This window comes from Oreochromis aureus, linkage group 2 (assembly GCF_013358895.1).
Source record: "Oreochromis aureus strain Israel breed Guangdong linkage group 2, ZZ_aureus, whole genome shotgun sequence".
Taxonomy (NCBI): domain Eukaryota; kingdom Metazoa; phylum Chordata; class Actinopteri; order Cichliformes; family Cichlidae; genus Oreochromis; species Oreochromis aureus.
Window position 1 is genome coordinate 25,657,210 of NC_052943.1, and position 17,536 is coordinate 25,674,745.

Genomic DNA, 17,536 nt, shown 5'->3' on the forward strand with positions numbered 1-17,536 from the left:
CAGCGTTTGCTTACTCTGAGGTAAAACAAGCAATGACAAGTCAAAGGGGAAAAACGTACTGCTGCTACAGACATGCATGTTGGCTTAACTGGTTAACCTGAGTGTGAGCTAGATAGAGCACTTAAAGTGTACAAAATAAAGTGCTGCATGAATGTAAGGTTAAAATGTGACGCAGCCCACTTAAGTGGGCAACCCCCTTGCTGGCACTTGAGCTTGCATGAGGTTTTTCTGCATTGTTTCTCTGGCTAGCAGTGAGGTTTCTTTCTTCAAATTGATCCATTCATTTCCACATGACCGAAAAATGTCTGCAGAAAAAAGAAGTAGCCTTAAATGCGTAGGAGGAAACAACAATACTGTACAGGCCAGTCAGTCACTTCGGACTGCATCAACACAACATTTAGTCACATTTGTAGGGAGGTGGATTTATAGAAGTGTAAAACCCCCGGAAGGGTCAAAGTTTGAGCTTTTTCCTGTTATTTGCCTTCGCTCTGTCTCCTTATTATCCTCTGGATTTATTATCCGTACACGCTTTTATTGGGATGTGGAATGTTTTGTTGATAATGAACTGCATCGTGTATTGTTAATAAGCTGTCCCCTTGCGTTTTCTACAACAATATGTAATATTTACTTTAGAATTTGCTTAGAACAAGTTTGCAATGTCTAATTTTAGCTAAGTTAAATCTTACCAGCTTATCAAAGAGAACATGTTGAACAGAATAATGGCGCGGTAACAAAATACCTGCTTTTCTTGAATATCTGGTGAGTCAGTTGTAGAAAAGTACACCAAATTGACTCTCAAACTGTTTCCTGTGATTATCTGCACTTTGAGGCACTCGGTTTTGTTGTCTGTATGTGGATACCCACGCCCAGATTCTGTAAGTGGGATAAAACAAACCACTTAGATTTTATTTGCACATATGATTTGAATCACATCTGATTAACATTACAGCATCTTTTCAAAGGAGCAAATGCTTCCTCTCTCCCTGTGATGTGCCAGAGTCTGGCCTCTCAGCACAAGACCTTAAGGAAAGAACTCAGTGAGGAGGTTCTCTGGGTTTGTTTGGAGGGGGTGCAGCTCAATGGCTTTGACTATCTCCCACTAATGACTCTGATTGTTTTTGCATAGACTCAGTGTCAACCGCTCCAAGCCACATTATCGAGTTCTTGTCTGCTTTCCAAGCTTGGGCTTGCATAGGCCTCGTGTGCAAAGCCAGCAGCAGGGAGATTGAGGGAGATGAGACCTGACAAAAACCCGTTTTACCTCAAACTCTTCTGTCTACAGATAAAACTTGTATGATGGATTGCCTCATGGCTTCAGAAGCTTCCAAAAAACATAAATAAATACTGCAGTACTCAGGCTGCCTTGTGAAACCCCATGACTTTTTGGCATTCAAGGAGATAACGGGAATAAATTCATTCTGGTGTTCCTGTAAACAAGCCAACAAAACAACCATGATGCTCTGAAATGGCCACAACTCCCTACTTTGATTACCAATGAAACTTCAACTGGTTTTCTCATTTCTGGCAGGCTACTGTTACAATTAGGATTCACATTGAGCGGGTAGAATATGATCTGTACAACAGGCAAATTACAGCATAAACTGTCTCTGCATTAGCAGCAACCCTTCAAGACTGGATAGAGTTGATAAGTCAGGGATAAAAGCCAAGAGCCATATCAAATTAAAAGCAAAGACATGATTATTACTTGGCTACTTTGTTCAAAGAGTTTTAGGTGAATTTATTACTATGAAAGTTCAGCACTGGGAACAGTGCTACTTCTCTCTGACATGGCTTTAAAGACTGTATCGTAGCAAATCTGTAATACAAGTAAAGTGTCCAAAAAACCCCACTTTGACCTTTCTAATTTTGGTCAGAGCAATGCATTCTTAATAATTTCACAACTTAAGGTAACTCACATTGGATTCTTCTGTTTACAAAGAACCTCCAGGCTATTTTTTCCAGCACTCAAACCTCAGTAATATTGACAATCAGCTTCAACATTAAAACCATATGCGTACTGTTTTGTATGTGCCTCTTGTGCTGCCAAAACAGCTCTGACCTGTTGAGGCACAGACACGAAACCTCTGGGGTCCTGTGGTGTCTGGTACTTGGATGCTGGCAGCGGATATTTTGGGTACTGTGGGATTCCAGGGTCATCCGGCTTGTTAGGGTGCATCTCGAGAATGCTTAACTAATTTCAGAGCACTTCTTGCTGAAGGGGCACATTGTCCTGCTAGAGGATGCCATTAAGAACAAGTGTGCTTGGTCTGCAGCAGTGCATTGATGGTTGAGTCAAGGATACCACCAACATTACTGTTACTGCGTTTTAAAACCGGGTCTTCCGGGAAACACCTGGAATGTGCAAATCCCTCAAATTTTATTTTGAATAATTGTAATCCATGAACGGGTACACTTTGCATGTTTGTCTAATGATTATCTACACACAAAGTCCACACACTAAACACTTTCAACATATCTGTCATATCTGTCAATGCAACAAGCAGATCCACAACCAAATTCAACAGGTGTGTGCAGCTGATCTCTGTGTGACAGGGTGTTTTGGGCTTTGGTATACAACTATTAATCGATCTGTGCTTAATTGAAGCATCCAAACATACAAACGATGCAACTAACCATAGATGAGTCACAACCACTGTCATTAATTATCTGAGTTGGAAAGTTTGAAAGCGGTTGTAACTCGGTGACAACCGGTGACATCAGATGCATCATGATGAGTGTGTAGGATCTACAAAGTGTAATACTAGAAAAACAGATAACACAAAACCAGTTTTTCACATATTACTGGTCTTGTTTTGGAGCTCAGGAATCAGCTCCCAAACTTGGTCTTTGATTATTGATAATTAGCATCAGTAACAGAATTTAAGAAACAAAACACTGTTCAGTCCCGAGTTTTAGTGATGTGGAGACTCCATGTGCACTGACATAAAAGTTAAAGGAAAACACCTGAAATACAAAGCTGCAGATGTGGAAAATGGACTGTGTGCTGTGTAAGTTTTATATCTCAGCACAGTTTCATTCAAAACTGCAGTATATCAGAAATATTTAAACAAGCTTGCAATTTATAACAGATCTTTTGGCAGCAGCCATGTTGGGAAACTGACCTGTAGAACAGCTCAAACAGCTGACTAAATGCTTCAGATTAAAATTTCCGACATTCCAACCAACTGTCTGATGGCCAGCTCACTTATCATTTAGCCGATTAATCACCCCAAACTGTGTGTCAAAAGACAACCAACCTGGCTTGCATCTAAAATTATTCAGAGGCAATAAATCTGAGATAAAAATGGGGCTTCATACACACAGGGCTCCATCATCACACTTGAAGTTGAAGATTCATGTGACTCAAACTGGCCCAGAAAACTGTTTCCCATAAAATCACTGCAAAAGGCCGAGCTGTAAAACAATGACCATGACTCTTTGTGTTAGAATTTGGAGCATTTGGTCCAATAAAACTTGGAATAGCGAATTGATTGAACAGGAAGTCAGCCTTCTTAGCAACAGAAAGTCGTTTTCCTCCACTTTTCCTGTGTCAAAAAAACCCTGCACTGCAGTCACTCAGGTTAAATACCAGGAAACACATGCAGTAAGATGTTGTCTCCTGTTGTAGGGTAAATTTGTAAATTTTTGTACCAATTAATCTGCAATTTTGGTTGCAATTAAATGTTTAGCAGCTTAATACTACAAAACAATTAAACACAACAAAACAAAAAGGACAACAAACATCACTGCAATGACACAGTGCAAAACACAACTTCATCAGATGTTTTTCTTCCAATCAAGAATCCAAAACCCAAAGAGATTCGACTTTGTGCAATCGAAGACAAAAAAGCAGTCGCTTCTCACACTTGAAAACCAGAAATTATGAAAATTATGGTATTTTTGCAAGAAAATTGCTGAAACTAGGCACTCATGTAAAGTGGCTGTCTCCTCTATAATATACTGGAGGAAACCCTGAACATGCATCTCTTGTAGGCTTGAAAGTAAGCCGACCACAGCAACAGTTTTTCATGTAGAAATAACCTTTAATCTTTTCTCAACCACCCTTGGAACATGAAACGCATACCCCCCGTGGAATCAAAGACAGACTTTTGGGGCAAGTTTTACTTGAACACGCTTTCTAAACATCACATTGTCACTCTCAAAGCACAGAGACGCTATAATTTGTCGGTGCTTCTGGAGCTTGTAGGACGACTGAGTCGGCATGTTAGCTGTTCAAACACGTTCACTACATAGAGATTGTGCTGGATCTGTGAGTTGTCCGATTATTAAACAGGTGTCAAATGAACATGACAGAGGTAAAATTGTTGGCGAGCGTTGTCTTTGAAAAGTTGACCTCCCTGCTACATTTGCCCATGAGGCATTGATATTTTGACAGAGGTTCATGCTATAGAGAGCCTTGTATTTGATGACTCTGTGCAGCTGGGAGTCTTAAAATAACGATGGTTAGACAGGTGTGTGTGTGTATGTGGGATTATTTTTTTCCACATGTCTATGGTAAGACACATGAGCATGAACACCTGAACCATAGCTCCCATTTATTATATTAGTCCAACAGTTGATATGAAATGACAAGTGTTGATATGGCATAGATTTGTCAGAGTAGAGCAGCTACTTTGCCCAAATTTTGTGGTCTGGGCATATGACTAGGATGCCCCCTGGGCACTTTCTAGGTAAGGGTTTTTAGCCATGTACAATTGGGAAAAAGCCCCAGGGCAAACCAGGACTGTCAGTTTTATGGGTTGCTTGGGAATAGCTCTGTGTCTTCTCCCTGGAAAAGCTTGAGAGCGTGGAGGACGGGAGCCCCCACAACTTGGACCTAGATAAGTAGCAGAAAACAGATGGATAGGTGAACAGCATTTTAGCTAGATGCATTGAAGGGATCTGACAAGTGTTTTAGACAAATGCTACGTAGAAATCACTGCAGTGTACTGTCATACAAATATATTTCATTTATAGCTGACTAAACAGTAACGTGATTTTACAGGATCTGATTTGTTTCCAGATTTTCATTTTTTACCTGAACCCAAGATACACGAATCTTAAAACAAAAAAAAGTTGTAAGCTGCCATAATGGGGAAAAAGCAGTTATACAATAATAAAGCCCCTGAAGCAAAAGTCATAGTAACTGTATTATTTAGTCATTAGTAACAAATGTCCTTTCCTGCACGATATACAAGCAATAACGAATGAATGACTCTATACTGAGGGGCTGAGTAGAATTACCCAGTAGACCCAGTTTTGCTCAGACTGGAATTCTGAGTATAGGGACATTTTCTGCATTATTTTTTAACTAGAAGTGTGATGGTTCTCTAGTTGTTGCACTTGGCTTTACAGCGTGCAAAGGTCGAAAAAATACAACCTAAATAAGCTATAATATGACCAAGAATGCAGAGTTTGATACATGCATTATGTGTATGTGCATTCACAGTCTCCACTCTTGCCATGCAGGCTGTCTCTTTAGTCTCAATTTTGGGCTGCGTGTGTTTCCTGCAGAGGGATTTTCAAAACTCTTGCAAAACTATATTCCAGCATTAAGAATTTTCAGCAGCTTTGTGAGACTGAGCTTTTGCACAGGAGTATTTAGAAAGTATAATTTTTCACCATCTTCATCACTATGTATACCAGTATTTGTTTGCTGGCAGCAAACAAAAAGTAGAAATCAAAGCTCTTTATTTTTGACAATATTTGTTAATAAAGGTTTTACAAAGTAGACTTTGTCAAGCGTTCATCAAAGTCATAATAATCCTCCCTGACTGGGTAATCACTGTGTCTTGCAAATGAATCTCATAACAATCCAACATTTATCATGAAATCGCATTTATAACTACAAAAATCAATGATATGGACAAAGAAATGAGTACATTATACCCTGTTTGCACCATGGGTACTTGCTCTAAACTTTGTTATATTAGTGGTTGTCCAGCAACTTCGCTGTAAAGCAAAAGTCTACAAGAACAGTGAAAACACCAGTCAGTGATCAGCTTGAAATTTGAAGTGAACCTGATATTTTGCAGTAGGAATCAAAACTTTTAAAGCTTTTTTTTCTCAAAGTAGAGTGATTTTATCAAGTGAGGGCATTTGGACATTGACAGTCATGTTTGTAGACCAAGCTATGAGGTCTAAAGCTGAATTAGACACTTTAGACAGTTTACACCAATTCACTGATCTAGTTTCTGACTGTGGTTGTACCAGAAATCTGCATTGTGAGAGTCTGTGTAACCCTGCTAGAACACATCACCTTTAAGATTCTGCTGAACTTTACCTGTATATGACCAAATTAAAATATTATTATGACATTTTCTCAAACATTCTCCACATAAACACTTTCTCAATAAGTTTTTACCATGTTGTGATCTTGAACTGTTGTCATGAATGGTAACTTGTTCATGGTGGCACCCAATTCCACATAGCCTTCATTTCACCCATGTGTTTTGTATATTTTCCATATTGCAAATAAGTGACACACTAACTCTTAAAATCACTTCACCCGGTGAATTGTGCTCTGCCAAGGATTTCAGGTAAATATTTTAAAACCTAAAAGATTTTAAAACCTTTGAATGTTTCATTTGAACATACAAGACACATTTATGTCCTGATTTAGTTCAAGTGCTCATCTGAACCATTTGTCTTTAGGTGACGATGAGCAACTTTGATTCAGTGGGCCGGAAATGTGACTCCAGAGGTCGACTCTGTCGAAGCTGAAGCTGTGATTAATGGGCAAACTATCAGCACCCCCTTCTCAGAGCCCATGTGGCACTCGCCTCAAATATTCAACTTGATCTACGGGGTCTGACCTGCTCTCAGAGTTCAAAGGTCAACTATAACGTGAAATATGAATGGACCTTGTGAGAAGCGAAGCACCCACCTCTCAGTTTACTTCAGTTTAAAAAGAAAACACAGAGTGGGAGGGCCGGTTTAGTGTACAGTCATAAATTTGACATGTTTGATGCCACAGTCATGACACTGCAGTAAAAGATATTTACTTTCTCAGGCTGACTGATGGATATGTTATTTACACGTTTCACAGAAACCGCCAGGACTGAAAATTAGGTGGTTATTTAATAAAGAAAAGATTCAACTGCTGGGAGGGAGGAACACCAAAGGGGATGTGATCATATTTGAAAGGCAAAAGCAGGCCAAGGCCTTCGGTCTGACCACCTCTGGTGATCAAATCAGAGCAGCAGACAAAGAGAAGGAACATCTTTTAAAGCGTGTTTTATCAAAAGCCATAAAAAGTGGTCAGGATAAATCGTGACTCTGGGGAATCAGCTCAAAGATTCAGTTATAAATTTCAGCCCTCCCCTCGGGGTACACAAACATGTGACAGTCCATCTATGGAGCACGCTTTAAAAGTGCTAACGCTCTCACTTTTCAGAAGACTACTTTAATCTTTGAGTATTGTGGTTACGAAGCTGATCTTAATAGCCACTCTCTGTTTGTTCTCACCATCTCTATAAATTAGTGAGACCCCATGCAGATACATAATGGCTTCTTTAAAGACTGATATATATATATATCTTTTTCCCACTCTTCAGGAGAGTGACCTCAGATCCCTGCAGTGTTTTTCAAACAGGGAGTTTGGCTGAACCGGAGTGACTCCCAGGCGCTCGGCTCTCGCACCACTGAGGTAACAACACAGACAGGAGGCAGTGCCGTGATGAAAGCCAGACGTGACATCCCACCTTATCTCTCCTGGGTGTTTCTACTCCAAACATTGCTCCAGTGTGTAAAAGATAGAAGCAAGACTCCATTTCTGCAATTTTTGCCTCCTCCTCCCCTCTTTCCTTCCTTTTTGACTGGATTCCTAGACCTCACTCTTTTGTTTTTCGTCAGGATGTTACTCAAAGTTACTCAAACACATACAGTCCGAGCACTGACAGACAGGTATGACCTACAGATGACAATATCATGCTGCGTTCTCACACCCTAGCAGAAAAGCTACAATACTTTTTTGCTGTTGTTCTCAGAAAGAAATGAAGTGTTGCTTTTATGACTTTACCTCCTTTCTGCAAATGCCTGTGAAAGGTTCAGTTTTCATGCAGTTGAAGGGAGAGGTATCAGTGTGTGCTGCTGCCATCTAGTGACAGCCTAAAGCTTCCCTGGTAAACACTAAACATACAGTAATCTCTACTGTACTATTACAAAAAAAAACAGTTTAAAGGTGAAAATGATCCATCGACATGTCTTTATTATCCTTTATTATCCTGCAAGTTTTTACATTCCCACAGCATCCACATATAACCGGCCAGGCCAAATCTGTAGCTGTAGTGAGGTTGATGTATTTCATTCGAATTCATACAAACATTTCCACTATGGTGGGTGACCACAGCAATGAAGATTACTGGGGCCTTCCTCCGTCCATATGGCGCAGAAAATAGCACAGGCTGCAAGTCTCAGTAAACACCACATATTGGATTTTGTGTAAGCATATGTCAGGATTTGGCATTTTTATGTACTTGACCTTAAAAAGGCTGTATATGCATGGTTAAATTATGTTGTTATACATTGCGCTCTGATTTATTTTTGCTTTCGCACCATAATGGGATTGAAGTCTGCAGGGACTTTCTGAGAGTTTCTGAACTGTAACACTGAAGTCGCACAGTGCAGCAGTAGCGTCACGATGAAATCTTAAAATAGTCCCAAATAGAGTTTTATGTTTTATCGGCGGGTCCTTGCGGTGTTAAGTACTGGCGACAGCTCCACACGTCATTTCCTCCTGGGAGCGATGTATCACTTCACAGTATCTCAAAGAACAACACGGGCTCAGATGCAGATGTGTGGAAAAGGGAACTGCAGCCACCACCTAAAAATAACCCCCAACTAACGCAGTGTGAGCTCCAAGCCGTGTGTTTACGTGTGTGCGGTAGCATGCTAAAGTGGGCAGGACTTTCCATGTGTGGTTATGACTACTTGAAAAACTTCATCAATGTCAGCTTAGTAAATCCAGAACCTTTCCTCCCTTGCCACTTTTCATTTCTTCATCCCTGAGCCAAGAAAATGTCCCGCTTTTCAAAACGACCTTGAAAAAGTAGAATTCCCATATCTGCAATTTCTAAATGACCCGATGTTAAATCATTCAGCAAGATACCACCTCACCCACTTCATCTATTTCTCATAACCGCTCACCTAAAGCACAAATAAATGATGTGTATCGCAGCGTAGGAACAGCAAGCTGTGCCTTTACCCCATGCCGTCTCGTCTCGTACATGCATTTCTATCCTATTGGAGAAACAGCAGTAAAATATTTTAAAGAACTTTTAAATCACTTAAGCTTGGCATAAATCATTAAGCTGCCCTCTAACCCTGTTGCACCTTGGTAAAGATTAAGATGATATGGCTGAAAAAGAAGGAACAGCACTGGCCCTTCCAAAATGGAACCAAACCCCTGCTGAATGTGGAAAAAGACAACCTCAGACTGTGAACGATGGTGGAAACCTGAAAATACACTCATCTAGTTTTCAAAATGCAAAGACTCTGATCCTCCCAGTGTCTGAGAAAAAGAAGAAGGGAGTGGGGTTCTTTTTACGAGAAGAAATATTAAAAACATGGAGTTGTCGCCATTTCACTGCTCTTGTTTTCCACTTGTAGCTTTTATTTTTTACGGGACGGCCTGGCTGCAAAGGTCGGCTCCAAGGGTTTGGCGACAGAGGCCCAGAACAGGAGCGAATAAGGTCCCTGATGAGGCCTTTGCTGTGCTGTGCCGACTGAAGTACCCCAAAGCTCCTGCCATTTTTAGACAACACCCTGACAACAGGACTCGCAGGATAAGAGCGTGCGGTCTGGGGCTTGGATCGGGATTTTCAAGGACATGCAGTTCAGAGTGCTGGACAAACCTGAAATCCTGACTCTGCAGTTATTTGTTTGCAGACTGAAATGAACTGTTAATCACAAGCAGTGTATGCCTGAAGTAGCTTGGCATTACAGAGTAGAACTACGCAATAAGCAGTTTAAAAGTGTATTAAAAACTGGCAGATTTCATTGCCTGTTCTGATACCTTCACTTTGTTCATTTCTATACCGTACCTTTTCATTTCTCTACAGTGAAAGAAAAAGATAGTCGCCCATCAAAAAAAAAAGCAAAAAAAAAAAAAATGCTCCTTTTCCTGAAAGATGTTGTTTTATAGCATAGTTAGCCCTAAAATATCAATATTCAGACTGCCCTATTTTACAGAGCCCTGAACTCCACTACTCCTATTCTTCATGACTGTACTCTTGTCCAAGACATACAAGGAGGCCACAGAGACTCCCATATAATTATTGGCACTGGCCCTCCTCCGAGTCCGAAGTCAGGCCCACAAATTTATACGACGCACCAATTGCAATGCCACGAACGTCTGTACGGAGACGAGGATAGGCAATTAAAGCAGCTGCTCAGGTCCCGTGGGAGCATGGCGCCGAGGTACCTGAGCAAGCAGAGAATTTACTACTCGAGGTCAAAGGTCAGGGTCGCACAGGGGTGATATTTGGAATCAAAGGTAGAGAGGCAGCTGCTGCGGGAATAACAAGGCCTCCCCCGGGAGGTCAGCAGTTTCAGACAGAGAGACGAGGGTCATAATTTCCAAAAGAAACGATGGAAATAATGGAGTAAATATTAGGATATTTTACAGAGTGTGAACCAGCGCCAGTGTATATTGTTGTTAAATTCAGGTAATTACTACCTCCCTGCCTCCTGCTGCTCCACTGATGGTACCTTGCACATTTATCACTAACCAGCAGCAGCTGCTCTCAGTCAGAGGCTCCTTTGGATGCAGCACTGCACAGTTCGAGGTGTCTGTATGTGACTGATGGACATGTTGATAATCTCGCTGGATAAATAGAGGACATATGCAGGCAAATAGTTATTGTGTACATTCTGAAAGTAGCCTTACCCAGTTTTAATTTGTCCTCATTTTTTAAGCTGCTCTTTAGCTAACGAGTTTCTTTGATCACCAATGTGTCAAATTCACCATAAAAAAGTCCATAAACTAATTTTTAATACATTTTTGTTAAGATAACAAATATTTTCATAATCAGCATATTGATTGATTATAATGAAACTTTTTCTGCTTTCAGTCTGTTTACTCAAAAACCATCAACTTTCATACCAGCGTATTTCATCTGCTTCCTTCTTGGCCTTAAATAAACTTTTTTTTTTTCATCTAAAGGATCTGTTTATAGTTGATGAACGACTGAGGTTTTGGTTGACTATTGCAGAAACTCAGCACAGACTTGAATCTTTTGACAGAACACCTTTACTTTTTAAATATTAAGCCACAAAACAATCAATCCCTTCTAAACCCAACCTCACTGGATTGGCAAATATTAGATTTGCTTGAGACGTCTTCCAGGCTGCATCCAAGACATAAATGGCAAAGCAAATTAGCAGTAGGGGCTCCAAATGTATATCAAACATGGTGGTGAGTGCAGTCTTGATTCCTCCAAAGGTACATTTAGTGTCTTCAACATGTGCAATCTGTGAATGCACACGAACAGGATACAGTTTGACATTTTATTAAAAAAGTTTCATAACTCCACTGATAAAAACCAAAAACAGTGCCAGATTAAATTTAAATTAAGTTATTTTCATCTTCAGCTGTTTGGAATAGTAAGAGTTTGGTATTTATTTATTTTTTTTTAGGAAGAAGAGGAAGTTTTAGTGAGACAAATGTGCTCTGTTGTAGAGATGGCACGATACCACTTTTTTATGTCCGATACCGATATCATAAATTTGGATATCTGCCGATACCGATACGAATCCGATATAGTGTATTTTGTAATCAATAAAACTGTTTTTTTAATATCTTGCTGCATTTTGTATAAGTTCATACTCAAGTTTAAATAAACAACAACACTAAAGCTATTCTGTTATACCTGTATGTAAAAAATACACTGCACCCAAAATATTTCATAGTTCAGCAATACTGATCAATCTAATAAATTTAAACCTACACCATCCTCCCTATTCTGGTATTTTAAAGAGTACTTAGCAGAAATATTAAGCAACCTAACTAATATGGTTGCAAACTCCCAGCAAAAAAAAATAGGGAACCACCCCCCACCCTCCACCTCATGATGCTTAATCGATGTAATCAACTTTAATTTGATGCAGTGTGGGAAAAAAAGTGCACAGAAGTAAATTCTTTTTCAAGAATAATTAAATAGATTCAACGTCTTTCTTCTACAGAATTGCATACTCCACAGATGGTATCTTCCCAAAGGAAAAAGTACTATAGCTTACTAGGGTATATTAGACTTAACAGTTACTATATACAGTAATGGACTTCTATACATTTTACATCACATTAAAACTTTGGCTGTAAGATTCAGATAATTATTTATTAAAAGCTAGACATTTTAAATGAGAATAAGAAAGAAAAGTATGTCTTTGTGCCCCTTTTCCTGTTAATGCCCTATCATTTGGCTAAACTTTGCTAGATCCGCCCCTGCACAGTTACCAGCCGTCAGCTACATAGAAAAGGATCCTGGTGTAGAAAGTAATATTAAATAAATTCTAACAACAGCTTATCAAGCTTAAACGTGCTGCTGTTGTTCAGCCGCTGGTTTCCTCTTTCTGGTGCAAAGTGGGCCAAAAACAAAGAAGAGAGACGGACTCGCGACAGAAAAGCCGATCAGCTGATCGTTAAGCAGTTTCACGATTGAAGTAGCAGCAGGAGAGAGAGAGAGAGAGAGAGAGGCAGTCGCTCCATATATCGGTTGTTAAGCTTAACGTGGGAATGCTTTACAAACATTCAGAGATGAACTTACACACTTGCTTTACTTCTCTCTGGGATAACTTCCTCGGAGATGAAATGCTGGTTTGCTAGCAAGGCTACAAATACACACAGCCGCTCTATCAGGTGATGCATACTGCTCCGGTTATGAGCCGAGTTACACCGTGTCGCAAGTTTTGTGAGGTGCTTTTTTGATATTTAATGGATCGGATTACATTTTTTATTTCTCTCCGATATCCGATCCAGTAATTTACGTCAGTATCGGACCGATACCGATACGTAATATCGGATCGGTCCATCTCTACTCTGTTGCATGAGGGTGCACGTAATGTAAAAACACCTGAAACAATTTATGGCATTTGCATCAAATGTTGCCAGAACATTATGAGCATGCAGCTCTGACAGTCTTACTCTGGGTGGTAAATTCACAAATGCACATCCCTGTGAATGTAAAATGAAAGACTGCTCAGTGTGCTCCTCATGCATGGGGCATCATTTGTCAGTGAGCAGGGTTAGTGTTTTCATCCAAATCACAAACTGTTGCTTACCCCAATGAAGTACAGTTTAGTGCTTAAACCAAAGAAATGAGTGGCAGTAAAGCAAATCAGGAAACAAAAACTAAAGTGCAAAACATAAAAATCCCAGTGAGACATGAACCAAGTTCTTCTATGTCCAAAAGGAAAATTGCCAAATTTGAATGTTTTTTCCTTTCTTTTTTAACGAGTGGATGAAATCTGAACACAGAGATCCAGAGGTCAGACAGTCAGTGCCCACATGTGTTCTATTTATTTCAAGGCAATAATCACACACATCAAAATATGAATACGCACTGTATGCATCAGATCGCTCTGCACGTGTTCCTTGATTTGTGTCTGAGTATTTGTTTACTTCATTTATACATCTTTGCACATATTTCCCACTGTTTTATGTTCCCCGTCATCACTCCCAATAAAAAGATCATATTAGATTTTTTTTGTGGTCTTGGGTCGTAAACTTTAACCTTCTAATCATGCAAACCTGCTCTTCTGACCTCATAGCGTGGTTATGCACTAACAAAAACATCATATATTGAACAGTCTTTATGCATGCATCACTGGAGCACCTGTTAGACACAGAAGTTGCGTGCAAAAGCATGGACTGCATTCAAAAGCAGCCTAATCAAGAGCGCAGATGCGATGGTTTATTATCTGAAATGATACTTGGCGATGAGGCCATTCATCACATTTGTTGAAAATTAATTTAGCGAAAGTCAAACCTTTTTATTAAATCATTGCGTGATGTTGTGCAGATTGCACATATGGCTCCCAGAACACTTCACACGACTTTACATAGGTGTTACCACATTACGTGGCAGCACTACAGACGAACGAGATCTCGGCCAAAATAAACAGAGTCGTGGTTTGATTTATGCTGAGGTGATATATATCCTTAAAGCCGACAGCTCACACAGCAACTTCGCTGCCTGCTTACCGTGCCAGAGCGTTGCTACTCTGGATACTCACATGATGCAAGCTGCAGATGGTTCCCATAGGAAAGTGGCAAAAAATATTTATTAAGAACAGAAACATGACTGGCAGCTACACTCTGCATTGGCAACGTTTACTGGACCTTCCTGCTAATGCTTAGACTGAATGCCAAAACTTGAATGCAAAGGTTGTTGCTGCTTTGTGTGTAGTTTACCTTATGTTGCTTCTTGTTTATTCTGCACATGTGACATCAAAGCTGTAAATATTCTAATTGTGCTCCTTTTGCAAACCTGAACTCAAACTTGTTATTGATGGATGGATGAGTGTTTATTTGGCAGAACAGATTTGCAAACCGAGCTTTGTCTCACAGGGTTCTGACCTGCATCAGTGTTTATGGCTCTTCCAGAAACATACTAATTCTCCATTGGACATTTTCGCTCGAGTGTGACACACTAAATCGTTTCGAAAGTGTTTAAACTCACAGATTAATGCCAAAACAAGAACATATTAAATTAAGTTCTGGTTCACTTCTGAAGACATCTTGTCATAGATGCTAAATGTACAGATTGCCAGCTGTCAAGCAATTCTTTAAGCTTCCTTTTTGCTGAAACTGCATCGTTTGCAATAATAAATCTTAATACATATACATAAATATATATATATATATATGTATGTGTGTGTGTGTGTGTGTGTGTGTGTGTGTGTGTGTACCAATACAACCAATACATGAAGTTGTGTTACTATAGGGGACTGAAAAGCAACTTCACCACACATATTATATTTGCAGACAATCAAAGTCCTGTCAAAAGAAGGCTGTCCAACACTGGTCTCACAAGCAGCGGTTTTAAGGAGAAATGAGGCCAAACTGTTGGGGTGGGCTAAAATAGAGCTGCCAGCATTTTACTGTGGATGACTGAGTCTCATTTGCTGATAAGTCCCGGCTTTAGATTTGTGAACCTAACAACAGGGTGTATGCAAGGAGACAAATTATAGACAGAATATAAAAGATGGAGGTAAAATCAATGTAGAAGCACCTTAAAACTCCATCCATCCATTTTTTTTAGCTGCTTATCCAATTCAGGATTGCATGAAGGCTAAAGTCTATCCCAGCTGCCACAGGGCAAAAGACAGGGTACACCTTGGACATATTGCTAGTTTGTTGCTGGGTGACACGGAGAGAGACAAAGACATTCATGCTCATATTCACTAGTTAAAGAAGCCAAGGTACCCAGAGAGAACCCACACAGGCACAGGGACAACATGTAAAGTCCACACAGGGCCCCAGCTGGATTCAAACTCAGGCCCCCATTGCTGCACACCGCTGTGCTGCCAAACAGAAAACTGCCTTGTTTGTAATGGCGGTTTTAAGGTGGAGCAACCAGTAGTTACCAGTAGCTGGTGACTACTTGTTTCAAATAATCACTTGATTTAATATCACAATAAACATTTTAGTAATGTTTTTAGACATGATTGGCTACCATATTTTTGACAAGTGGCTACCCTACGATTGGATTTCACAAAACAAGAAATCAAGGCTTTAACAGGGGACTTCACAGATCAGTGGATGATATCTTGGTCATGATATCTTGATGTCTTGACAGCGCATCCAGCATTTGGTAATTGCTAATCTGACACTTTTACCAGATAAATTCTAAAAAGATGTCACTCTCATTTAGGATGCATCATTTAAGCTGACAGGCATGCATATAAAACTGTTTTATATAGTCACAAAGAGTAGATGTATTTCCAGGAATTTGACCTTTCTGATGCTGACAGGAAATATGTATTGCTCTAAAACTTTCATTCTCTTTTCAATAACTGGGAGATATTTTCACATAAGAGCATGCAGTACTCACTTTTAGCTCATAGTCAAAGCCTCAGTTGAAGTACAGTGTGCAGCTTCCTTGATTAGCTTTTGGTGCTGTTCGGGATTCCAGGTCATTATCTTTTTGTTTGTTGCTTCGCCACAGTGTTATATTTATGTGCTGATGAAAAAGGTAGGCATCCAAGCCTTCCACGTTGCTATCTAACCAGCACTGTGTTTACATCAGAAAATCAAGCACAGAAGACAAACAGTAAACAAACAAAGTTTTATGGAAGCTGCAGCTTTAGAGAAGGTCTCTGTGCTCTCTGGTTTGTTCTTTGACTTCTGACTGCCTTCCAGCTTTGTGCCTGTGTTCATCCAGCAAAGGATTGCTGAGTGCTGCGGCTCTTTTCCAGCAACACCCTGCTTCACAGTCATACAGACATTGTGCACATTTACACCTGGGCGCTGCCCAGTAAAACCACACTCCTCTGCTGCTAGAAATTGGAGAAACGAGGTGAAAAGAGCTCTGCTCATGTGATCCCCGCTTGTTGCTGACATGAGGGATAATACTGCCCATTTATTTTCAAAGTTCACAGGCTTGACCTCATCAGCCATTTTCAGATATCAATCATCTACTCACTGCAATCCACTTGTTCAGTGTATTGGGTAAAACTGCATTGACAGCCCTTAATACAGACTTGTGCCATTGCACATGTTGACGTCTCCTGCTCAAAGGCTTTGTGCCAAGTTATTGTTTGAGCAGGTAAAAACAAGAGGCTAGCAGTCAATAGCAGGAAATAAAGTCCTGGCGGGCCTCGCGGCACACAGCTTTTCGACAGCGGAAGCGATTTCAAACAGAGTTATACTTCTGCAAAATATTTGCCAGACAGAATCAATTTCTCCACAAAGCCAAGAATGACACAACCTTCCAAGAACATTAAAATGACATTGTGTGAATGAACAGTTCAATTATAACAATTACTGATGACTTTGCTGTTGAATATCTCGTGCGCGTCTGATTTTTATTAACTAGAGATGCAGTTGTTTCATCCAGTTCGGATGCTTCAGCTCAGTGTCACATCACAGTCTGTCTGTGGCACTGGCATGGAAGTTTAATGCTAGTTTACAGAGCAGATTGCATTGAGCCAAAGTGCCTTTTTCGTGCATCCACACCAGGAATTTCTACAAATACCTCCATCTACACGAGCAATGAGCCACTGAAGAAATGCAGGAGAAGAAATGGTATACTGTTTCCTTTTTGCTTCAGCTTCCTTCCATTTAGAAAACATTGTTTATTGCAACATACAACAATAATTTCAGTGACAGACAGCTGTGTTGTGGCTTCATCACAGAACAATCAGAAGTCGTTTCTTCTCCTTCCTCTTCTTCTCTATGACAGAATCCTACAAAGCTCACCACACTGTGGAGTTTGTTTAGTTTTCATGGCAGAAAAATGCCTTTCTAGTCCAGACAAAGGGCCAAAAGGTTGAGGAAAAGATCTGCATCCAAATTCCTGCAGTTAACTGTAGACAT